The sequence below is a fragment of the Solanum lycopersicum genome, chromosome 8 (genome assembly GCF_036512215.1).
Source record: "Solanum lycopersicum chromosome 8, SLM_r2.1".
NCBI classification, from domain to species: Eukaryota; Viridiplantae; Streptophyta; class Magnoliopsida; order Solanales; family Solanaceae; genus Solanum; species Solanum lycopersicum.
Window position 1 is genome coordinate 528,846 of NC_090807.1, and position 27,078 is coordinate 555,923.

Genomic DNA, 27,078 nt, shown 5'->3' on the forward strand with positions numbered 1-27,078 from the left:
GATTTTCGTGTGCTATTGCACACCATTTTTTGGGTGATCGGGATTCCGACGTCAAAAATGCCAAATTTGTTCGTGGACGTCCGTCAAGACGTTGTCTATGCATACGGTTGGCAATCACGGGTTTTCTGGGCCGTTTGGAAGGTCAAACGAGCCCCGGAGCGAGCATACGCCTCATTTTGACGATTTTCGTGTGCTATTGCACACCATTTTTTGGGTGATCATGATTCCGACGTCAAAAATGCCAAATTTGTTCGAGGACGTCCGTCAAGACGTTGTCTATGCATACGGTTGGCCATCACGGGTTTTCTGGGCCGTTTGGAATGTCAAACGAGCCCCGGAGCGAGCATACGCCTCATTTTAACAATTTTCGTGTGCTATTGCACACCATTTTTTGGGTGATCGGGATTCCGACGTCAAAAATGCCAAATTTGTTCGTGGACGTCTTTCAAGACGTTGTCTATGCATACGGTTGGCCATCACGGGTTTTCTGGGCCGTTTGGAAGGTCAAACGAGCCCTGGAGCGAGCATACGCCTCATTTTGACGATTTTCGTGTGCTATTGCACACCATTTTTTGGGTGATCGGGATTCTGACGTGAAAAATGCCAAATTTGTTTGTGGACGTCCGTCAAGACGTTGTCTATGCATACGGTTGGCCATCACGGGTTTTCTGGGCCATTTGGAAGGTCAAACGAGCCCCGGAGCGAGCATACGCCTCATTTTGACGATTTTCGTGTGCTATTGCACACCATTTATTGGGTGATCAGGATTCCGACATCAAAAAAGCCAAATTTGTTCGTGGACGTCCGTCAAGACGTTGTCTATGCATACGGTTGGCCATCACGGGTTTTCTGGGCCATTTGGAAGGTCAAACGAGCCCCGGAGCGAGCATACGCCTCATTTTGACGATTTTCGTGTGCTATTGCACACCATTTTTTGGGTGATCCGGATTCCGACGTCAAAAATGCCAAATTTGTTCGTGGACGTTCGTCAAGACATTGTCTATGCATACGGTTGGCCATCACGGGTTTTCTGGGCCGTTTGGAAGGTCAAACGAGCCCCGGAGCGAGCATACGCCTCATTTTGACGATTTTCGTGTGCTATTGCACACCATTTTTTGGGTGATCAGGATTCCGACGCCAAAAATGCCAAATTTGTTCGTGGACGTCCGTCAAGACGTTGTCTATGCATACGGTTGGCCTACAAAGGTTTTCTGGGCCGTTTGGAAGGTCAAACGAGCTTCGGAGCGAGCATACGCCTCATTTTGACGATTTTCGTGTGCTATTGCACACCATTTTTTGGGTGATCAGGATTTCGACGTCAAAAATGCCAAATTTGTTCGTGGACGTCCGTCAAGACGTTGTCTATGCATACGGTTGGCCATCCCGGGTTTTCGGGGCCGTTTGGAAGGTCATAGAGCCCCGGAGCGAGCATACGCCTCATTTTGACAATTTTCGTGTGCTATTGCACACCATTTTTTGGGTGATCGAGATTCCGACGTCAAAAATGCCAAATTTATTCGTGGACGTCTGTCAAGACGTTATCTATGCATATGGTTGGCCATCACGGGTTTTCTGGGCCGTTTGGAAGGTCAAACGAGCCCCAGAGCAAGCATACGCCTCATTTTGACGATTTTCGTGTGCTATTGCACACCATTTTTTTGGTGATCAGGATTCCGACGTCAAAAATGCCAAATTTGTTCGTGGACGTCCGTCAAGACGTTGTCTATGCATACGGTTGGCCATCACGGGTTTTCTGGGCCGTTTGGAAGGTCAAACGAGCCACGGAGCGAGCATACGCCTCATTTTGACGATTTTCGTGTGCTATTGCACACCATTTTTTGGGTGATCAGGATTCCGACGTCAAAAATGCCAAATTTGTTCGTGGACATCCGTCAAGACGTTGTCTATGCATACGGTTGGCCATCACGGGTTTTCTGGGCCGTTTGGAAGGTCAAAAAAGCCCCGGAGCGAGCATACGCCTCATTTTGACGATTTTCGTGTGCTATTGCACACCATTTTTTGGCTGATCAGGATTCCGACGTCAAAAATGCCAAATTTGTTCGTGGACGTCCGTCAAGACGTTGTCTATGCATACGATTGGCCATCACGGGTTTTCTTGGCCGTTTGGAAGGTCAAACGAGCCCCGGAGCGAGCATACGCCTCATTTTGACGATTTTCGTGTGCTATTTCACACCATTTTTTAGGTGATCGGGATTCCGACGTCAAAAATGCCAAGTTTGTTCGTGGACGTTCGTCAAGACGTTGTCTATGCATACGGTTGGCCATCACGGGTTTTCTGGGCCGTTTGGAAGGTCAAACGAGCCCCGGAGCGAGCATACGCCTCATTTTGACGATTTTCGTGTGCTATTGCACACCATTTTTTGGGTGATCAGGATTCCGACGTCAAAAATGCCAAATTTGTTCGTGGACGTCTGTCAAGACGTTGTCTATGCATACGGTTGGCCATCACGGGTTTTCTGGGCCATTTGGAAGGTCAAACGAGCCCCGGAGCGAGCATACGCCTCATTTTGACGATTTTCGTGCGCTATTGCACACCATTTTTTGGGTGATCATGATTCCAACGTCAAAAATGCCAAATTTGTTCGTGGACGTCCATCAAGACGTTGTCTATGCATACGGTTGGGCATCACGGGTTTTCTGGGCCGTTTGGAAGGTCAAACGAGCCCCGGAGCGAGCATACGCCTCATTTTGACGATTTTCGTGTGCTATTGCACACCATTTTTTGGGTGACCCGGATTACGACGTCAAAAATGCCAAATTTGTTCGTGGACGTCCGTCAAGACGTTGTCTATGCATACGGTTGGCCATCACGGGTTTTCTGGGCCGTTTAGAAGGTCAAACGAGCCCCGGAGCGAGCATACGCCTCATTTTGACAATTTTCGTGTGCTATTGCACACCATTTTTTGGGTGATCGGGATTCCGACGTCAAAAATGCCAAATTTGTTCGTGGACGTCCGTCAAGACGTTGTCTATGCATACGGTTGGCCATCACGGGTTTTCTGGGCCGTTTGGAAGGTCAAACGAGCCCCGGAGCGAGCATACGCCTCATTTTGACAATTTTCGTGTGCTATTGCACACCATTTTTTGGGTGATCGGGATTCCGACGTCAAAAATGCCAAATTTGTTCGTGGACGTCCGTCAAGACATTGTCTATGCATACGGTTGGCCATCACGGGTTTTCTGGGCCGTTTGGAAGGTCAAAAAAGCCCCGGAGCGAGCATACGCCTCATTTTGACGATTTTCGTGTGCTATTGCACACCATTTTTTGGCTGATCAGGATTCCGACGTCAAAAATGCCAAATTTGTTCGTGGACGTCCGTCAAGACGTTGTCTATGCATACGATTGGCCATCACGGGTTTTCTTGGCCGTTTGGAAGGTCAAACGAGCCCCGGAGCGAGCATACGCCTCATTTTGACGATTTTCGTGTGCTATTTCACACCATTTTTTGGGTGATCGGGATTCCGACGTCAAAAATGCCAAGTTTGTTCGTGGACGTTCGTCAAGACGTTGTCTATGCATACGGTTGGCCATCACGGGTTTTCTGGGCCGTTTGGAAGGTCAAACGAGCCCCGGAGCGAGCATACGCCTCATTTTGACGATTTTCGTGTGCTATTGCACACCATTTTTCGGGTGATCATGATTCCAACGTCAAAAATGCCAAATTTGTTCGTGGACGTCTGTCAAGACGTTGTCTATGCATACGGTTGGGCATCACAGGTTTTCTGGGCCGTTTGGAAGGTCAAACGAGCCCCGGAGCGAGCATACGCCTCATTTTGACGATTTTCGTGTGCTATTGCAAACCATTTTTTGGGTGATCCGGATTCCGACGTCAAAAATGCCAAATTTGTTCGTGGACGTCCGTCAAGACGTTGTCTATGCATACGGTTGGCCATCACGGGTTTTCTGGGCCGTTTAGAAGGTCAAACGAGCCCCGGAGCGAGCATACGCCTCATTTTGACAATTTTCGTGTGCTATTGCACACCATTTTTTGAATGATCGGGATTCCGACGTCAAAAATACCAAATTTGTTCATGGACGTCCGTCAAGACGTTGTCTATGCATACGGTTGGCCATCACGGGTTTTCTTGGCCGTTTGGAAGGTCAAACGAGCCCCAGAGCGAGCATACGCCTCCTTTTGACAATTTTCGTGTGCTATTGCACACCATTTTTTGGGTGATCGGGATTCCGACATCAAAAATGCCAAATTTGTTCGTGGACGTCCGTCAAGACATTATCTATGCATACGGTTGGCCATCACGGGTTTTCTGGGACGTTTGGAAGGTCAAACGAGCCCCGGAGCGAGCATACGCCTCATTTTGACGATTTTCGTGTGCTATTGCACACCATTTTTTGGGTGATCAGGATTCCGACGTCAAAAATGCTAAATTTGTTCGTGGACGTCCGTCAAGACGTTGTCTATGCATACGGTTGGCCATCACGGGTTTTCTGGGCCATTTGGAAGGTCAAACGAGCCCCGGAGCGAGCATACGCCTCATTTTGACAATTTTCGTGTGCTATTGCACACCATTTTTTGGGTGATCGGGATTCCGACGTCAAAAATGCCAAATTTGTTCGTGGAAGTCCGTCAAGATGTTGTCTATGCATACGGTTGGCCATCACGGGTTTTCTGGGCCGTTTGAAAGGTCAAACGAGCTCCGGAGCGAGCATACGCCTCATTTTGACGATTTTCGTGTGCTATTGCACACCATTTTTTGGGTGATCGGGATTCCGACGTCAAAAATGCCAAATTTGTTCGTGGACGTCCGTCAAGACGTTGTCTATGCATACGGTTGGCCATCACGGGTTTTCTGGGCCATTTGGAAGGTCAAACGAGCCCCGGAGCGAGCATACGCCTCATTTTGACGATTTTCATGTGCTATTGCACACCATTTTTTGGGTGATCAGGATTCCGACGTCAAAAATGCCAAATTTGTTCGTGGACGTCTGTCAAGACGTTGTCTATGCATACGGTTGGCCATCACGGGTTTTCTGGGCCGTTTGGAAGGTCAAACGAGCCCCGGAGCGAGCATACGCCTTATTTTGACAATTTTCGTGTGCTATTGCACACCATTTTTTGGGTGATCGGGATTCAGACGTCAAAAATGCCAAATTTGTTCGTGGACGTCCGTCAAGACGTTGTATATGCATACGGTTGGCCATCACGGGTTTTCTGGGCCGTTTGGAAGGTCAAACGAGCCCTGGAGCGAGCATACGCCTCATTTTGACGATTTTCGTGTGCTATTGCACACCATTTTTTGGGTGATCGGGATTCCGACGTCAAAAATGCCAAATTTGTTCGTGGACGTCCGTCAAGACGTTGTCTATGAATACGGTTGGCCATCACGGGTTTTCTGGGCCATTTGGAAGGTCAAACGAGCTTCGGAGCGAGCATACGCCTCATTTTGACGATTTTCGTGTGCTATTGCACACCATTTTTTGGGTGATCAGGATTCCGACGTCAAAAATGCCAAATTTGTTCGTGGACGTCCGTCAAAACGTTGTCTATGCATACGGTTGGCCATCACGGGTTTTCTGGGCCGTTTGGAAGGTTAAACGAGCCCCGGAGCGAGCATACGCCTGATTTTGACGATTTTCGTGTGCTATTGCACACCATTTTTTGGGTGATCCGGATTCCGATGTCAAAAATGCCAAATTTGTTGGTGGACGTCCGTCAAGACGTTGTCTATGCATACGGTTGGCCATCACGGGTTTTCTGGGCCGTTTGGAAGGTCAAACGAGCCCCGGAGCGAGCATACGCCTCATTTTGACAATTTTCGTGTGCTATTGCACACCATTTTTTGGGTGATCGGGATTCCGACGTCAAAAATGCCAAATTTGTTCGTGGACATCCGTCAAGACATTGTCTATGCATACGGTTGTCCATCACGGGTTTTCTGGGCCGTTTGGAAGGTCAAACGAGCCCCGGAGCGAGCATACGCCTCATTTTGACGATTTTCGTGTGCTATTGCCCACCATTTTTTGGGTGATCAGGATTCCGACGTCAAAAATGCCAAATTTGTTCGTGGACATCCGTCAAGATGTTGTCTATGCATACGGTTGGCCATCACGGGTTTTCTGGGCCGTTTGGAAGGTCAAACGTGCCTCGGAGCGAGCATACGCCTCATTTTGACGATTTTCGTGTGCTATTGCACACCATTTTTTGGATGATCCGGATTCCGACGTCAAAAATGCCAAATTTGTTCATGGACGTCCGTCAAGACGTTGTCTATGCATACGGTTGGCCATCACGGGTTTTTTGGGCCGTTTGGAAGGTCAAACGAGCCCCGGAGCGAGCATACGCCTCATTTTGACAATTTTCGTGTGCTATTGCACACCATTTTATGGGTGATCGGGATTCCGACGTCAAAAATGCCAAATTTGTTCGTGGACATCCGTCAAGACGTTGTCTATGCATACGGTTGGCCATCACGGGTTTTCTGGGCCATTTGGAAGGTCAAACGAGCCCCGGAGCGAGCATACGCCTCATTTTGACGATTTTCGTGTGCTATTGCACACCATTTTTTGGGTAATCAGGATTCCGACGTCAAAAATGCCAAATTTATTCGTGGACGTCCGTCAAGACGTTGTCTATGCATACGGTTGGCCATCACGGGTTTTCTGGGCCATTTGGAAGGTCAAACGAGCCCCGGAGCGAGCATACGCCTCATTTTGACGATTTTCGTGTGCTATTGCACACCATTTTTTGGGTGATTCGGATTCCGACGTCTAAAATGCCAAATGTTTTCGTGGACGTCCGTCAAGACGTTGTCTATGCATACGGTTGGCCATCACGGGTTTTCTGGGCCGTTTGGAAGGTCAAACGCGCCCCGGAGCGAGCATACGCCTCATTTTGACGATTTTCGTGTGCTATTGCACACCATTTTTTGGGTGATCCAGATTCCGACGTCAAAAATGCCAAATTTGTTCGTGGACGTCCGTCAAGACGTTGTCTATGCATACGGTTGGCCATCACGGGTTCTCTGGGCCGTTTGGAAGGTCAAACGAGCCCCGGAGCGAGCATACGCCTCATTTTGACGATTTTCGTGTGCTATTGCACACCATTTTTTGGGTGATCAGGATTCCGACGCCAAAAATGCCAAATTTGTTCGTGGACGTCCGTCAAGACGTTGTCTATGCATACGGTTGGCCTACAAAGGTTTTCTGGGCCGTTTGGAAGGTCAAACGAGCTTCGGAGCGAGCATACGCCTCATTTTGACGATTTTCGTGTGCTATTGACCACCATTTTTTGAATGATCAGGATTTCGACGTCAAAAATGCCAAATTTGTTCGTGGACGTCCGTCAAGACGTTGTCTATGCATACGGTTGGCCATCCCGGGTTTTCTGGGCCGTTTGGAAGGTCATAGAGCCCCGGAGCGAGCATACGCCTCATTTTGACAATTTTCGTGTGCTATTGCACACCATTTTTTGGGTGATCGAGATTCCGACGTCAAAAATGCCAAATTTGTTCGTGGACGTCCGTCAAGACGTTGTCTATGCATACGGTTGGCCATCACGGGTTTTCTGGGCCGTTTGGAAGGTCAAACGAGCCCCGGAGCGAGCATACGCCTCATTTTGACGATTTTCGTGTGCTATTGCACACCATTTTTTGGGTGATCCGGATTCCGACGTCAAAAATGCCAAATTTGTTCGTGGACGTCCGTCAAGACGTTGTCTATGCATACGGTTGGCCATCACGGGTTTTCTGGGCCGTTTAGAAGGTCAAACGAGCCCCGGAGCGAGCATACGCCTCATTTTGACAATTTTCGTGTGCTATTGCACACCATTTTTTGGGTGATCGGGATTCCGACGTCAAAAATGCCAAATTTGTTCGTGGATGTCCGTCAAGACGTTGTCTATGCATACGGTTGGCCATCACGGGTTTTCTGGGCCGTTTGGAAGGTCAAACGAGCCCCAGAGCGAGCATACGCCTCATTTTGACAATTTTCGTGTGCTATTGCACACCATTTTTTGGGTGATGAGGATTCCGACGTCAAAAATGCCAAATTTGTTCGTGGACGTCCGTCAAGACGTTGTCTATGCATAAAGTTGGCCATCACGGGTTTTCTGGGCCGTTTGGAAGGTCAAACGAGCCTCGGAGCGAGCATACGCCTCATTTTGACAATTTTCGTGTGCTATTGCACACCATTTTTTGGGTGATCCGGATTCCGACGTCAAAAATGCCAAATTTGTTCGTGGACGTCCGTCAAGACGTTGTCTATGCATACGGTTGGCCATCACGGGTTTTCTGGGCCGTTTAGAAGGTCAAACGAGCCCCGGAGCGAGCATACCCCTCATTTTGACAATTTTCGTGTGCTATTGCACACCATTTTTTGAATGATCGGGATTCCGACGTCAAAAATACCAAATTTGTTCGTGGACGTCCGTCAAGACGTTGTCTATGCATACGGTTGGCCATCACGGGTTTTCTTGGCCGTTTGGAAGGTCAAACGAGCCCAGAGCGAGCATACGCCTCCTTTTGACAATTTTCGTGTGCTATTGCACACCATTTTTTGGGTGATCCGGATTCCGACGTCAAAAATGCCAAATTTGTTCGTGGACGTCCGTCAAGACGTTGTCTATGCATACGGTTGGCCATCACGGGTTCTCTGGGCCGTTTGGAAGGTCAAACGAGCCCCGGAGCGAGCATACGCCTCATTTTGACGATTTTCGTGTGCTATTGCACACCATTTTTTGGGTGATCAGGATTCCGACGCCAAAAATGCCAAATTTGTTCGTGGACGTCCGTCAAGACGTTGTCTATGCATACTGTTGGCCTACAAAGGTTTTCTGGGCCGTTTGGAAGGTCAAACGAGCTTCGGAGCGAGCATACGCCTCATTTTGACGATTTTCGTGTGCTATTGACCACCATTTTTTGGGTGATCAGGATTTCGACGTCAAAAATGCCAAATTTGTTCGTGGACGTCCGTCAAGACGTTGTCTATGCATACGGTTGGCCATCCCGGGTTTTCTGGGCCGTTTGGAAGGTCATAGAGCCCCGGAGCGAGCATACGCCTCATTTTGACAATTTTTGTGTGCTATTGCACACCATTTTTTGGGTGATCGAGATTCCGACGTCAAAAATGCCAAATTTGTTCGTGGACGTCCGTCAAGACGTTGTCTATGCATACGGTTGGCCATCACGGGTTTTCTGGGCCGTTTGGAAGGTCAAACGAGCCCCGGAGCGAGCATACGCCTCATTTTGACGATTTTCGTGTGCTATTGCACACCATTTTTTGGGTGATCCGGATTCCGACGTCAAAAATGCCAAATTTGTTCGTGGACGTCCGTCAAGACGTTGTCTATGCATACGGTTGGCCATCACGGGTTTTCTGGGCCGTTTAGAAGGTCAAACGAGCCCCGGAGCGAGCATACGCCTCATTTTGACAATTTTCGTGTGCTATTGCACACCATTTTTTGGGTGATCGGGATTCCGACGTCAAAAATGCCAAATTTGTTCGTGGACGTCCGTCAAGACGTTGTCTATGCATACGGTTGGCCATCACGGGTTTTCTGGGCCGTTTGGAAGGTCAAACGAGCCCCAGAGCGAGCATACGCCTCATTTTGACAATTTTCGTGTGCTATTGCACACCATTTTTTGGGTGATGAGGATTCCGACGTCAAAAATGCCAAATTTTTCGTGGACGTCCGTCAAGACGTTGTCTATGCATAAAGTTGGCCATCACGGGTTTTCTGGGCCGTTTGGAAGGTCAAACGAGCCTCGGAGCGAGCATACGCCTCATTTTGACAATTTTCGTGTGCTATTGCACACCATTTTTTGGGTGATCCGGATTCCGACGTCAAAAATGCCAAATTTGTTCGTGGACGTCCGTCAAGACGTTGTCTATGCATACGGTTGGCCATCACGGGTTTTCTGGGCCGTTTAGAAGGTCAAACGAGCCCCGGAGCGAGCATACGCCTCATTTTGACAATTTTCGTGTGCTATTGCACACCATTTTTTGAATGATCGGGATTCCGACGTCAAAAATACCAAATTTGTTCGTGGACGTCCGTCAAGACGTTGTCTATGCATACGGTTGGCCATCACGGGTTTTCTTGGCCGTTTGGAAGGTCAAACGAGCCCAGAGCGAGCATACGCCTCCTTTTGACAATTTTCGTGTGCTATTGCACACCATTTTTTGGGTGATCCGGATTCCGACGTCAAAAATGCCAAATTTGTTCGTGGACGTCCGTCAAGACGTTGTCTATGCATACGGTTGGCCATCACGGGTTTTCTGGGCCGTTTAGAAGGTCAAACGAGCCCCGGAGCGAGCATACGCCTCATTTTGACAATTTTCGTGTGCTATTGCACACCATTTTTTGAATGATCGGGATTCCGACGTCAAAAATACCAAATTTGTTCGTGGACGTCCGTCAAGACGTTGTCTATGCATACGGTTGGCCATCACGGGTTTTCTTGGCCGTTTGGAAGGTCAAACGAGCCCCAGAGCGAGCATACGCCTCCTTTTGACAATTTTCGTGTGCTATTGCACACCATTTTTTGGGTGATCGGGATTCCGACATCAAAAATGCCAAATTTGTTCGTGGACGTCCGTCAAGACGTTATCTATGCATATGGTTGGCCATCACGGGTTTTCTGGGACGTTTGGAAGGTCAAACGAGCCCCGGAGCGAGCATACGCCTCATTTTGACGATTTTCGTGTGCTATTGCACACCATTTTTTGGGTGATCAGGATTCCGACGTCAAAAATGCCAAATTTGTTTGTGGACGTCCGTCAAGACGTTTTCTATGCATACGGTAGGCCATCACGGGTTTTCTGGGCCATTTGGAAGGTCAAACGAGCCCCGGAGCGAGCATACGCCTCATTTTGACAATTTTCGTGTGCTATTGCACACCATTTTTTGGGTGATCGGGATTCCGACGTCAAAAATGCCAAATTTGTTTGTGGACGTCCGTCAAGATGTTGTCTATGCATACGGTTGGCCATCACGGGTTTTCTGGGCCGTTTGAAAGGTCAAACGAGCTCCGGAGCGAGCATACGCCTCATTTTGACGATTTTCGTGTGCTATTGCACACCATTTTTTGGGTGATCAGGATTCCGACGTCAAAAATGCCAAATTTGTTCGTGGACGTCCATCAAGACGTTTTCTATGCATACGGTTGGCCATCACGGGTTTTCTGGGCCATTTGGAAGGTCAAACGAGCCCCGGAGCGAGCATACGCCTCATTTTGACAATTTTCGTGTGCTATTGCACACCATTTTTTGGGTGATCGGGATTCCGACGTCAAAAATGCCAAATTTGTTCGTGGACGTCCGTCAAGATGTTGTCTATGCATATGGTTGGCCATCACGGGTTTTCTGGGCCGTTTGGAAGGTCAAACGAGCCCTAGAGCGAGCATACGCCTCCTTTTGACAATTTTCGTGTGCTATTGCACACCATTTTTTGGGTGATCGGGATTCCGACATCAAAAATGCCAAATTTGTTCGTGGACGTCCGTCAAGACGTTATCTATGCATACGGTTGGCCATCACGGGTTTTCTGGGACGTTTGGAAGGTCAAACGAGCCCCGGAGCGAGCATACGCCTCATTTTGACGATTTTCGTGTGCTATTGCACACCATTTTTTGGGTGATCAGGATTCCGACGTCAAAAATGCCAAATTTGTTCGTGGACGTCCGTCAAGACGTTTTCTATGCATACGGTTGGCCATCACGGGTTTTCTGGGCCATTTGGAAGGTCAAACGAGCCCCGGAGCGAGCATACGCCTCATTTTGACGATTTTCATGTGCTATTGCACACCATTTTTTGGGTGATCAGGATTCCGACGTCAAAAATGCCAAATTTGTTCGTGGACGTCCGTCAAGACGTTGTCTATGCATACGGTTGGCCATCACGGGTTTTCTGGGCCGTTTGGAAGGTCAAACGAGCCCCGGAGCGAGCATACGCCTTATTTTGACGATTTTCGTGTGCTATTGCACACCATTTTTTGGGTGATCCGGATTCCGATGTCAAAAATGCCAAATTTGTTGGTGGACGTCCGTCAAGACGTTGTCTATGCATACGGTTGGCCATCACGGGTTTTCTGGGCCGTTTGGAAGGTCAAACGAGCCCCGGAGCGAGCATACGCCTCATTTTGACAATTTTCGTGTGCTATTGCACACCATTTTTTGGGTGATCGGGATTCCGACGTCAAAAATGCCAAATTTGTTCGTGGACATCCGTCAAGACGTTGTCTATGCATACGGTTGTCCATCACGGGTTTTCTGGGCCGTTTGGAAGGTCAAACGAGCCCCGGAGCGAGCATACGCCTCATTTTGACGATTTTCGTGTGCTATTGCACACCATTTTTTGGGTGATCAGGATTCCGACGTCAAAAATGCCAAATTTGTTCGTGGACATCCGTTAAGATGTTGTCTATGCATACGGTTGGCCATCACGGGTTTTCTGGGCCGTTTGGAAGGTCAAACGAGCCCCAGAGCGAGCATACGCCTCATTTTGACGATTTTCGTGTGCTATTGCACACCATTTTTTGGATGATCAGGATTCCGACGTCAAAAATGCCAAATTTGTTCGTGGACGTCCGTCAAGATGTTGTCTATGCATACGGTTGGCCATCACGGGTTTTTTGGGCCGTTTGGAAGGTCAAACGAGCCCCGGAGCGAGCATACGCCTCATTTTGACAATTTTCGTGTGCTATTGCACACCATTTTATGGGTGATCGTGATTCCGACGTCAAAAATGCCTAATTTGTTCGTGGACATCCTTCAAGACGTTGTCTATGCATACGGTTGGCCATCACGGGTTTTCTGGGCCATTTGGAAGGTCAAACGAGCCCCGGAGCGAGCATACGCCTCATTTTGACGATTTTCGTGTGCTATTGCACACCATTTTTTGGGTAATCAGGATTCCGACGTCAAAAATGCCAAATTTATTCGTGGACGTCCGTCAAGACGTTGTCTATGCATACGGTTGGCCATCACGGGTTTTCTGGGCCATTTGGAAGGTCAAACGAGCCCCGGAGCGAGCATACGCCTCATTTTGACGATTTTCGTGTGCTATTGCACACCATTTTTTGGGTGATTCGGATTCCGACGTCAAAAATTCCAAATTTTTTCGTGGACGTACGTCAAGACGTTGTCTATGCATACGGTTGGCCATCACGGGTTTTCTGGGCCGTTTGGAAGGTCAAACGAGCCCCGGAGCGAGCATACGCCTCATTTTGACGATTTTCGTGTGCTATTGCACACCATTTTTTGGGTGATCCAGATTCCGACGTCAAAAATGCCAAATTTGTTCGTGGACGTCCGTCAAGACGTTGTCTATGCATACGGTTGGCCATCACGGGTTTTTTGGGCCGTTTGGAAGGTCAAACGAGCCCCGGAGCGAGCATACGCCTTATTTTGACAATTTTCGTGTGCTATTGCACACCATTTTTTGGGTGATCAGGATTCCGACGTCAAAAATGCCAAATTTGTTCGTGGACGTCCGTCAAGACGTTGTCTATGCATACGGTTGGCCATCACGGGTTTTATGGGCCGTTTGGAAGGTCAAACGAGCCCAGGAGCGAGCATACGCCTCATTTTGACAATTTTCGTGTGCTATTGCACACCATTTTTTGGGTGATCGGGATTCCGACGTCAAAAATGCCAAATTTGTTCGTGGACGTCCGTCAAGACGTTGTCTATGCATACGGTTGGCCATCACGGGTTTTCTGGGCCGTTTGGAAGGTCAAACGAGCCCCAGAGCGAGCATACGCCTCATTTTGACGATTTTCGTGTGCTATTGCACACCATTTTTTGGGTGATCAGGATTCCGACGTCAAAAATGCCAAATTTGTTCGTGGACGTCCGTCAAGACGTTGTCTATGCATACGGTTGGCCATCACGGGTTTTCTGGGCCGTTTGGAAGGTCAAACGAGCCCCGGAGCGAGCATACGCCTCATTTTGACGATTTTTGTGTGCTATTGCACACCATTTTTTGGGTGATCAGGATTCCGACGTCAAAAATGCCAAATTTGTTTGTGGACGTCCGTCAAGACGTTGTCTATGCATACGGTTGGCCATCACGGGTTTTCTGGGCCGTTTGGAAGGTCAAACGAGCCCCAGAGCGAGCATACGCCTCATTTTGACGATTTTCGTGTGCTATTGCACACCATTTTTTGGGTGATTCGGATTCCGACGTCAAAAATTCCAAATTTTTTCGTGGACGTCCGTCAAGATGTTGTCTATGCATATGGTTGGCCATCACGGGTTTTCTGGGCCGTTTGGAAGGTCAAACGAGCCCCAGAGCGAGCATACGCCTCCTTTTGATAATTTTCGTGTGCTATTGCACACCATTTTTTGGGTGATCGGGATTCCGACATCAAAAATGCCAAATTTGTTCGTGGACATCCTTCAAGACGTTGTCTATGCATACGGTTGGCCATCACGGGTTTTCTGGGCCATTTGGAAGGTCAAACGAGCCCCGGAGCGAGCATACGCCTCATTTTGACGATTTTCGTGTGCTATTGCACACCATTTTTTGGGTAATCAGGATTCCGACGTCAAAAATGCCAAATTTATTCGTGGACGTCCGTCAAGACGTTGTCTATGCATACGGTTGGCCATCACGGGTTTTCTGGGCCATTTGGAAGGTCAAACGAGCCCCGGAGCGAGCATACGCCTCATTTTGACGATTTTCGTGTGCTATTGCACACCATTTTTTGGGTGATTCGGATTCCGACGTCAAAAATTCCAAATTTTTTCGTGGACGTACGTCAAGACGTTGTCTATGCATACGGTTGGCCATCACGGGTTTTCTGGGCCGTTTGGAAGGTCAAACGAGCCCCGGAGCGAGCATACGCCTCATTTTGACGATTTTCGTGTGCTATTGCACACCATTTTTTGAGTGATCCAGATTCCGACGTCAAAAATGCCAAATTTGTTCGTGGACGTCCGTCAAGACGTTGTCTATGCATACGGTTGGCCATCACGGGTTTTTTGGGCCGTTTGGAAGGTCAAACGAGCCCCGGAGCGAGCATACGCCTTATTTTGACAATTTTCGTGTGCTATTGCACACCATTTTTTGGGTGATCAGGATTCCGACGTCAAAAATGCCAAATTTGTTCGTGGACATCCGTTAAGATGTTGTCTATGCATACGGTTGGCCATCACGGGTTTTCTGGGCCGTTTGGAAGGTCAAACGAGCCCTAGAGCGAGCATACGCCTCCTTTTGACAATTTTCGTGTGCTATTGCACACCATTTTTTGGGTGATCGGGATTCCGACATCAAAAATGCCAAATTTGTTCGTGGACGTCCGTCAAGACGTTATCTATGCATACGGTTGGCCATCACGGGTTTTCTGGGACGTTTGGAAGGTCAAACGAGCCCCGGAGCGAGCATACGCCTCATTTTGACGATTTTCGTGTGCTATTGCACACCATTTTTTGGGTGATCAGGATTCCGACGTCAAAAATGCCAAATTTGTTCGTGGACGTCCGTCAAGACGTTTTCTATGCATACGGTTGGCCATCACGGGTTTTCTGGGCCATTTGGAAGGTCAAACGAGCCCCGGAGCGAGCATACGCCTCATTTTGACGATTTTCATGTGCTATTGCACACCATTTTTTGGGTGATCAGGATTCCGACGTCAAAAATGCCAAATTTGTTCGTGGACGTCCGTCAAGACGTTGTCTATGCATACGGTTGGCCATCACGGGTTTTCTGGGCCGTTTGGAAGGTCAAACGAGCCCCGGAGCGAGCATACGCCTTATTTTGACGATTTTCGTGTGCTATTGCACACCATTTTTTGGGTGATCCGGATTCCGATGTCAAAAATGCCAAATTTGTTGGTGGACGTCCGTCAAGACGTTGTCTATGCATACGGTTGGCCATCACGGGTTTTCTGGGCCGTTTGGAAGGTCAAACGAGCCCCGGAGCGAGCATACGCCTCATTTTGACAATTTTCGTGTGCTATTGCACACCATTTTTTGGGTGATCGGGATTCCGACGTCAAAAATGCCAAATTTGTTCGTGGACATCTGTCAAGACGTTGTCTATGCATACGGTTGTCCATCACGGGTTTTCTGGGCCGTTTGGAAGGTCAAACGAGCCCCGGAGCGAGCATACGCCTCATTTTGACGATTTTCGTGTGCTATTGCACACCATTTTTTGGGTGATCAGGATTCCGACGTCAAAAATGCCAAATTTGTTCGTGGACATCCGTTAAGATGTTGTCTATGCATACGGTTGGCCATCACGGGTTTTCTGGGCCGTTTGGAAGGTCAAACGAGCCCCAGAGCGAGCATACGCCTCATTTTGACGATTTTCATGTGCTATTGCACACCATTTTTTGGATGATCAGGATTCCGACGTCAAAAATGCCAAATTTGTTCGTGGACGTCCGTCAAGACGTTGTCTATGCATACGGTTGGCCATCACGGGTTTTTTGGGCCGTTTGGAAGGTCAAACGAGCCCCGGAGCGAGCATACGCCTCATTTTGACAATTTTCGTGTGCTATTGCACACCATTTTATGGGTGATCGTGATTCCGACGTCAAAAATGCCTAATTTGTTCGTGGACATCCTTCAAGACGTTGTCTATGCATACGGTTGGCCATCACGGGTTTTCTGGGCCATTTGGAAGGTCAAACGAGCCCCGGAGCGAGCATACGCCTCATTTTGACGATTTTCGTGTGCTATTGCACACCATTTTTTGGGTAATCAGGATTCCGACGTCAAAAATGCCAAATTTATTCGTGGACGTCCGTCAAGACGTTGTCTATGCATACGGTTGGCCATCACGGGTTTTCTGGGCCATTTGGAAGGTCAAACGAGCCCCGGAGCGAGCATACGCCTCATTTTGACGATTTTCGTGTGCTATTGCACACCATTTTTTGGGTGATTCGGATTCCGACGTCAAAAATTCCAAATTTTTTCGTGGACGTACGTCAAGACGTTGTCTATGCATACGGTTGGCCATCACGGGTTTTCTGGGCCGTTTGGAAGGTCAAACGAGCCCCGGAGCGAGCATACGCCTCATTTTGACGATTTTCGTGTGCTATTGCACACCATTTTTTGGGTGATCCAGATTCCGACGTCAAAAATGCCAAATTTGTTCGTGGACGTCCGTCAAGACGTTGTCTATGCATACGGTTGGCCATCACGGGTTTTTTGGGCCGTTTGGAAGGTCAAACGAGCCCCGGAGCGAGCATACGCCTTATTTTGACAATTTTCGTGTGCTATTGCACACCATTTTTTGGGTGATCAGGATTCCGACGTCAAAAATGCCAAATTTGTTCGTGGACGTCCGTCAAGACGTTGTCTATGCATACGGTTGGCCATCACGGGTTTTATGGGCCGTTTGGAAGGTCAAACGAGCCCAGGAGCGAGCATACGCCTCATTTTGACAATTTTCGTGTGCTATTGCACACCATTTTTTGGGTGATCGGGATTCCGACGTCAAAAATGCCAAATTTGTTCGTGGACGTCCGTCAAGACGTTGTCTATGCATACGGTTGGCCATCACGGGTTTTCTGGGCCGTTTGGAAGGTCAAACGAGCCCCAGAGCGAGCATACGCCTCATTTTGACGATTTTCGTGTGCTATTGCACACCATTTTTTGGGTGATCAGGATTCCGACGTCAAAAATGCCAAATTTGTTCGTGGACGTCCGTCAAGACGTTGTCTATGCATACAGTTGGCCATCACGGGTTTTCTGGGCCGTTTGGAAGGTCAAACGAGCCCCGGAGCGAGCATACGCCTCATTTTGACGATTTTTGTGTGCTATTGCACACCATTTTTTGGGTGATCAGAATTCCGACGTCAAAAATGCCAAATTTGTTTGTGGACGTCCGTCAAGACGTTGTCTATGCATACGGTTGGCCATCACGGGTTTTCTGGGCCGTTTGGAAGGTCAAACGAGCCCCAGAGCGAGCATACGCCTCATTTTGACGATTTTCGTGTGCTATTGCACACCATTTTTTGGGTGATTCGGATTCCGACGTCAAAAATTCCAAATTTTTTCGTGGACGTCCGTCAAGATGTTGTCTATGCATATGGTTGGCCATCACGGGTTTTCTGGGCCGTTTGGAAGGTCAAACGAGCCCCAGAGCGAGCATACGCCTCCTTTTGATAATTTTCGTGTGCTATTGCACACCATTTTTTGGGTGATCGGGATTCCGACATCAAAAATGCCAAATTTGTTCGTGGACGTCCGTCAAGACGTTATCTATGCATACGGTTGGCCATCACGGGTTTTCTGGGACGTTTGGAAGGTCAAACGAGCCCCGGAGCGAGCATACGCCTTATTTTGACAATTTTCGTGTGCTATTGCACACCATTTTTTGGGTGATCGGGATTCAGACGTCAAAAATGCCAAATTTGTTCGTGGACGTCCGTCAAGACGTTATCTATGCATACGGTTGGCCATCACGGGTTTTCTGGGCCGTTTGGAAGGTCAAACGAGCCCCGGAGCGAGCATACGCCTTATTTTGACAATTTTCGTGTGCTATTGCACACCATTTTTTGGGTGATCGGGATTCAGACGTCAAAAATGCCAAATTTGTTCGTGGACGTCCGTCAAGACGTTATCTATGCATACGGTTGGCCATCACGGGTTTTCTGGGCCGTTTGGAAGGTCAAACGAGCCCCGGAGCGAGCATACGCCTCATTTTGACGATTTTCGTGTGCTATTGCACACCATTTTTTGGGTGATCGGGATTCCAACGTCAAAAATGCCAAATTTGTTCGTGGACGTCCGTCAAGACGTTGTCTATGAATACGGTTGGCCATCACGGGTTTTCTGGGCCATTTGGAAGGTCAAACGAGCTCCGGAGCGAGCATACGCCTCATTTTGACAATTTTTGTGTGCTATTGCACACCATTTTTTGGGTGATCGGGATTCCGACGTCAAAAATGCCAAATTTGTTCGTGGACGTCCGTCAAGATGTTGTCTATGCATATGGTTGGCCATCACGGGTTTTCTGGGCCGTTTGGAAGGTCAAACGAGCCCCAGAGCGAGCATACGCCTCCTTTTGACAATTTTCGTGTGCTATTGCACACCATTTTTTGGGTGATCAAGATTCCGACATCAAAAATGCCAAATTTGTTCGTGGACGTCCGTCAAGACGTTATCTATGCATACGGTTGGCCATCACGGGTTTTCTGGGACGTTTGGAAGGTCAAACGAGCCCCGGAGCGAGCATACGCCTCATTTTGACGATTTTCGTGTGCTATTGCACACCATTTTTTGGGTGATCAGGATTCCGACGTCAAAAATGCCAAATTTGTTCGTGGACGTCCGTCAAGACGTTTTCTATGCATACGGTTGGCCATCACGGGTTTTCTGGGCCATTTGGAAGGTCAAACGAGCCCCGGAGCGAGCATACGCCTCATTTTGACAATTTTCGTGTGCTATTGCACACCATTTTTTGGGTGATCGGGATTCCGACGTCAAAAATGCCAAATTTGTTCGTGGACGTCCGTCAAGACATTATCTATGCATACGGTTGGCCATCACGGGTTTTCTGGGCCGTTTGAAAGGTCAAACGAGCTCCGGAGCGAGCATACGCCTCATTTTGACGATTTTCATGTGCTATTTCACACCATTTTTTGGGTGATCGGGATTCCAACGTAAAAAATGCCAAATTTGTTCGTGGACGTCCGTCAAGACGTTGTCTATGCACACGGTTGGCCATCACGGGTTTTCTGGGCCATTTGGAAGGTCAAACGAGCCCCGGAGCGAGCATACGCCTCATTTTGACGATTTTCATGTGCTATTGCACACCATTTTTTGGGTGATCAGGATTCCGATGTCAAAAATGCCAAATTTGTTCGTGGACGTCCGTCAAGACGTTGTCTATGCATACGGTTGGCCATCACGGGTTTTCTGGGCCGTTTGGAAGGTCAAACGAGCCCCGGAGCGAGCATACGCCTTATTTTGACAATTTTCGTGTGCTATTGCACACCATTTTTTGGGTGATCGGGATTCAGACGTCAAAAATGCCAAATTTGTTCGTGGACGTCCGTCAAGACGTTATCTATGCATACGGTTGGCCATCACGGGTTTTCTGGGCCGTTTGGAAGGTCAAACGAGCCCCGGAGCGAGCATACGCCTCATTTTGACGATTTTCGTGTGCTATTGCACACCATTTTTTGGGTGATCGGGATTCCGACGTCAAAAATGCCAAATTTGTTCGTGGACGTCCGTCTAGACGTTGTCTATGAATACGGTTGGCCATCACGGGTTTTCTGGGCCATTTGGAAGGTCAAACGAGCTCCGGAGCGAGCATACGCCTCATTTTGACGATTTTCGTGTGCTATTGCACACCATTTTTTGGGTGATCAGGATTCCGACGTCAAAAATGCCAAATTTGTTCGTGAACGTCCGTCAAGACGTTGTCTATGCATACGGTTGGCCATCACGGGTTTTCTGAGCCGTTTGGAAGGTCAAACGAGCCCCGGAGCGAGCATACGCCTAATTTTGACGATTTTCGTGTGCTATTGCACACCATTTTTTGGGTGATCCGGATTCCGATGTCAAAAATGCCAAATTTGTTGGTGGACGTCCGTCAAGACATTGTCTATGCATACGGTTGGCCATCACGGGTTTTCTGGGCCGTTTGGAAGGTCAAACGAGCCCCGGAGCGAGCATACGCCTCATTTTGACAATTTTCGTGTGCTATTGCACACCATTTTTTGGGTGATCGGGATTCCGACGTCAAAAATGCCAAATTTGTTCGTGGACATCCGTCAAGACGTTGTCTATGCATACGGTTGTCCATCACGGGTTTTCTGGGCCGTTTGGAAGGTCAAACGAGCCCCGGAGCGAGCATACGCCTCATTTTGACGATTTTCGTGTGCTATTGCACACCTTTTTTTGGGTGATCAGGATTCCGACGTCAAAAATGCCAAATTTGTTCGTGGACATCCGTTAAGATGTTGTCTATGCATACGGTTGGCCATCACGGGTTTTCTGGGCCGTTTGGAAGGTCAAACGAGCCCCAGAGCGAGCATACGCCTCATTTTGACGATTTTCGTGTGCTATTGCACACCATTTTTTGGATGATCAGGATTCCGACGTCAAAAATGCCAAATTTGTTCGTGGACGTCCGTCAAGACGTTGTCTATGCATACGGTTGGCCATCACGGGTTTTTTGGGCCGTTTGGAAGGTCAAACGAGCCCCGGAGCGAGCATACGCCTCATTTTGACAATTTTCGTGTGCTATTGCACACCATTTTATGGGTGATCGGGATTCCGACGTCAAAAATGCCTAATTTGTTCGTGGACATCCGTCAAGACGTTGTCTATGCATTCGGTTGGCCATCACGGGTTTTCTGGGCCATTTGGAAGGTCAAACGAGCCCCGGAGCGAGCATACGCCTCATTTTGACGATTTTCGTGTGCTATTGCACACCATTTTTTGGGTAATCAGGATTCCGACGTCAAAAATGCCAAATTTATTCGTGGACGTCCGTCAAGACGTTGTCTATGCATACGGTTGGCCATCACGGGTTTTCTGGGCCATTTGGAAGGTCAAACGAGCCCCGGAGCGAGCATACGCCTCATTTTGACGATTTTCGTGTGCTATTGCACACCATTTTTTGGGTGATTCGGATTCCGACGTCAAAAATTCCAAATTTTTTCGTGGACGTCCGTCAAGACGTTGTCTATGCATACGGTTGGCCATCACGGGTTTTCTGGGCCGTTTGGAAGGTCAAACGAGCCCCGGAGCGAGCATACGCCTCATTTTGACGATTTTCGTGTGCTATTGCACACCATTTTTTGGGTGATCCAGATTCCGACGTCAAAAATGCCAAATTTGTTCGTGGACGTCCGTCAAGACGTTGTCTATGCATACGGTTGGCCATCACGGGTTTTCTGGGCCGTTTTGAAGGTCAAACGAGCCCCGGAGCGAGCATACGCCTCATTTTGACAATTTTCGTGTGCTATTGCACACCATTTTTTGGGTGATCAGGATTCCGACGTCAAAAATACCAAATTTGTTTGTGGACGTCCGTCAAGACGTTGTCTATGCATACGGTTGGCCATCACGGGTTTTATGGGCCGTTTGGAAGGTCAAACGAGCCCAGGAGCGAGCATACGCCTCATTTTGACAATTTTCGTGTGCTATTGCACACCATTTTTTGGGTGATCGGGATTCCGACGTCAAAAATGCCAAATTTGTTCGTGGACGTCCGTCAAGACGTTGTCTATGCATACGGTTGGCCATCACGGGTTTTCTGGGCCGTTTGGAAGGTCAAACGAGCCCCAGAGCGAGCATACGCCTCATTTTGACGATTTTCGTGTGCTATTGCACACCATTTTTTGGGTGATCAGGATTCCGACGTCAAAAATGCCAAATTTGTTCGTGGACGTCCGTCAAGACGTTGTCTATGCATACGGTTGGCCATCACGGGTTTTCTGGGCCGTTTGGAAGGTCAAACGAGCCCCGGAGCGAGCATACGCCTCATTTTGACGATTTTTGTGTGCTATTGCACACCATTTTTTGGGTGATCAGGATTCCGACGTCAAAAATGCCAAATTTGTTCGTGGACGTCCGTCAAGACGTTGTCTATGCATACGGTTGGCCATCACGGGTTTTCTGGGCCGTTTGGAAGGTCAAACGAGCCCCGGAGCGAGCATACGCCTCATTTTGACGATTTTCGTGTGCTATTGCACACCATTTTTTGGGTGATCAGGATTATGACGTCAAAAATGCCAAATTTGTTCGTGGACGTCCGTCAAGACGTTGTCTATGCATACGGTTGGCCATCATGGGTTTTCTGGGCCGTTTTGAAGGTCAAACGAGCCCCGGAGCGAGCATACGCCTCATTTTGACGATTTTCGTGTGCTATTGCACACCATTTTTTGGGTGATCAGGATTCCGACGTCAAAAATGCCAAATTTGTTCGTGGACGTCCGTTAAGACATTGTCTATGCATACGGTTGGCCATCACGGGTTTTCTGGTCCGTTTGGAAGGTCAAACGAGCCCCGGAGCGAGCATACGCCTCATTTTGACAATTTTCGTGTGCTATTGCACACCATTTTTAGGGTGATCGGGATTCCGACGTCAAAAATGTCAAATTTGTTCGTGGACGTCCGTCAAGACGTTGTCTATGCATATGGTTGGCCATCACGGGTTTTCTGGGCCGTTTGGAAGGTCAAACGAGCCCCGGAGCGAGCATACGCCTCATTTTGACGATTTTCGTGTGCTATTGCACACCATTTTTTGGGTGATCAGGATTCCAACGTCAAAAATGCCAAATTTGTTCGTGGACGTCCGTCAAGACGTTGTCTATGCATACGGTTGGCCATCACGGGTTTTTTGGGCCGTTTGGAAGGTCAAACGAGCCCCGGAGCGAGCATACGCCTCATTTTGACGATTTTCGTGTGCTATTGCACACTATTTTTTGGGTGATCAGGATTCCGACGTCAAAAATGCCAAATTTGTTCGTGGATGTCTGTCAAGACGTTGTCTATGCATACGGTTGGCCATCACGGGTTTTCTGGGCCGTTTGGAAGGTCAAACGAGCCCAGGAGCGAGCATACGCCTCATTTTGACAATTTTCGTGTGCTATTGCACACCATTTTTTGGGTGATCGGGATTCCGACGTCAAAAATGCTAAATTTGTTCGTGGACGTCCGTCAAGATGTTGTCTATGCATACGGTTGGCCATCACGGGTTTTCTGGGCCGTTTGGAAGGTCAAACGAGCCCCGGAGCGAGCATACGCCTCATTTTGACGATTTTCGTGTGCTATTGCACACCATTTTTTGGGTGATGAGGATTCCGACGTCAAAAATGCCAAATTTGTTCGTGGACGTCCGTTAAGACGTTGTCTATGCATACAGTTGGCCATCACGGGTTTTCTGATCCGTTTGGAAGGTCAAACGAGCCCCGGAGCGAGCATACGCCTCATTTTGACAATTTTCGTGTGCTATTGCACACCATTTTTTGGGTGATCAGGATTCCGACGTCAAAAATGCCAAATTTGTTCGTGGACGTCCGTCAAGACATTGTCTATGCATACGGTTGGCCATCACGGGTTTTCTGGGCCGTTTGGAAGGTCAAACGAGCCCCGGAGCGAGCATACGCCTCATTTTGACAATTTTCGTGTGCTATTGCACACCATTTTTTGGGTGATCGGGATTCTGATGTCAAAAATGCCAAATTTGTTCGTGGACGTCCGTCAAGACGTTGTCTATGCATACGATTGGCCATCACGGGTTTTCTGGGCCATTTGGAAGGTCAAACGAGCCCCGGAGTGAGCATACGCCTCATTTTGACGATTTTCGTGTGCTATTGCACACCATTTGGAAGGTCAAACGAGCCCCGGAGCAAGCATACGCCTCATTTCTACGATTTTCGTGTGCTATTGCACACCATTTTTTGGATGATCAGGATTCCGACGTCAAAAATGCCAAATTTGTTCGTGGACGTCCGTCAAGATGTTGTCTTTGCATACGGTTGGCCATCACGGGTTTTCTGGGCCGTTTGGAAGGTCAAACGAGCCCCGGAGCAAGCATACGCCTCATTGTGACAATTTTCGTGTGCTATGCACACCATTTTTAGGGTGATCGGGATTCCGACGTCAAAAATGTCAAATTTGTTCGTGGACGTCCGTCAAGACGTTGTCTATGCATACGGTTGGCCATCACGGGTTTTCTGGGCCGTTTGGAAGGTCAAACGAGCTCCGGAGCGAGCATACGCCTCATTTTGACGATTTTCGTGTGCTATTGCACACCATTTTTTGGGTGATCAGGATTCCGACGTCAAAAATGCCAAATTTGTTCGTGGACGTCCGTCAAGACGTTGTCTATGCATACGGTTGGCCATCACGGGTTTTCTGGGCCGTTTGGAAGGTCAAACGAGCCCCGGAGCGAGCATACGCCTCATTTTGACGATTTTCGTGTGCTATTGCACACCATTTTTTGGATGATCAGGATTCCGACGTCAAAAATGCCAAATTTGTTCGTGGACGTCCGTCAAGACGTTCTCTATGCATACGGTTGGCCATCACGGGTTTTCTGGGCCGTTTGGAAGGTCAAACGAGCCCCGGAGCGAGCATACGCCTCATTTTGACGATTTTCGTGTGCTATTGCACACCATTTTTTGGATGATCAGGATTCCAACGTCAAAAATGCCAAATTTGTTCGTGGACGTCCGTCAAGACGTTGTCTATGCATACGGTTGGCCATCACGGGTTTTCTGGGCCGTTTGGAAGGTCAAACGAGCCCCGGAACGAGCATACGCCTCATTTTGACAATTTTCGTGTGCTATTGCACACCATTTTTTGGGTGATCGGGATTCCGACGTCAAAAATGCCAAATTTGTTCGTGGACGTCCGTCAAGACGTTGTCTATGCATAAGGTTGGCCATCACGGGTTTTCTGGGCCGTTTGGAAGGTCAAACGATCCCCCGAGCGAGCATACGCCTCATTTTGACGATTTTCGTGTGCTATTGCACACCATTTTTTGGGTGATCAGGATTCCGACGTCAAAAATGCCAAATTTGTTCGTGGACGTCCGTCAAGACGTTGTCTATGCATACGGTTGGCCATCACGGGTTTTCTGGGCCGTTTGGAAGGTCAAACGAGCCCCGGAGCGAGCATACGCCTCATATTGATGATTTTCGTGTGCTATTGCACACCATTTTTTGGGTGATCAGGATTCCGACATCAAAAATGCCAAATTTGTTCGTGGATGTCCGTCAAGATGTTGTCTATGCATACGGTTGGCCATCACAGGTTTTCTGGGCCGTTTGGAAGGTCAAACGAGCCCCGGAGCGAGCATACGCCTCATTTTGACAATTTTCGTGTGCTATTGCACACCATTTTTTGGGTGATCGGGATTCCGACGTCAAAAATGCCAAATTTGTTCGTGGACGTCCGTCAAGACGTTGTCTATGCATACGGTTGGCCATCACGGGTTTTCTGGGCCGTTTGGAAGGTCAAACGATCCCCCGAGCGAGCATACGCCTCATTTGTACGATTTTCGTGTGCTATTGCACACTATTTTTTGGGTGATCAGGATTCCGACGTCAAAAATGCCAAATTTGTTCGTGGAAGTCCGTCAAGACGTTGTCTATGCATACGGTTGGCCATCACGGGTTTTCTGGGCCGTTTGGAAGGTCAAACGAGCCCCGGAGCGAGCATACGCCTCATTTTGATGATTTTCGTGTGCTATTGCACACCATTTTTTGGGTGATCAGGATTCCGACGTCAAAAAAGCCAAATTTGTTCGTGGACGTCCGTCAAGATGTTGTCTATGCATACGGTTGGCCATCATGGGTTTTCTGGGCCGTTTGGAAGGTCAAACGAGCCCCGGAGCGAGCATACGCCTCATTTTGACAATTTTCGTGTGCTATTGCACACCATTTTTTGGTTGATCGGGATTCCGACGTCAAAAATGCCAAATTTGTTTGTGGACGTCCGTCAAGACGTTGTCTATGCATACGGTTGGCCATCACGGGTTTTTTGGGCCGTTTGGAAGGTCAAACGATCCCCCGAGCGAGCATACGCCTCATTTTGACGATTTTCGTGTGCTATTGCACACCATTTTTTGGGTGATAAGGATTCCGACGTCAAAAATGCCAAATTTATTCGTGGACGTCTGTCAAGACGTTGTCTATGCATACGGTTGGCCATCGCGGGTTTTCTGGGCCGTTTGGATGGTCAAACGAGCCCCGGAGCGAGCATACGCCTCATTTTGACGATTTTCGTGTGCTATTGCACACCATTTTTTGGGTGATCAGGATTCCGACGTCAAAAATGCCAAATTTTTTCGTGGACGTCCGTCAAGACGTTGTCTATGCATACGGTTGGCCATCACGGGTTTTCTGGGCCGTTTGGAAGGTCAAACGAGCCCCGGAGCGAGCATACGCCTCATTTTGATGATTTTCGTGTGCTATTGCACACCATTTTTTGGGTGATCAGGATTCCGACGTCAAAAATGCCAAATTTGTTCGTGGACGTCCGTCAAGATGTTGTCTATGCATACGGTTGGCCATCACGGGTTTTCTGGGCCATTTGGAAGGTCAAACGAGCCCCGGAGCGAGCCTACGCCTCATTTTGACGATTTTCGTGTGCTATTGCACACCATTTTTTGGGTGATCAGGA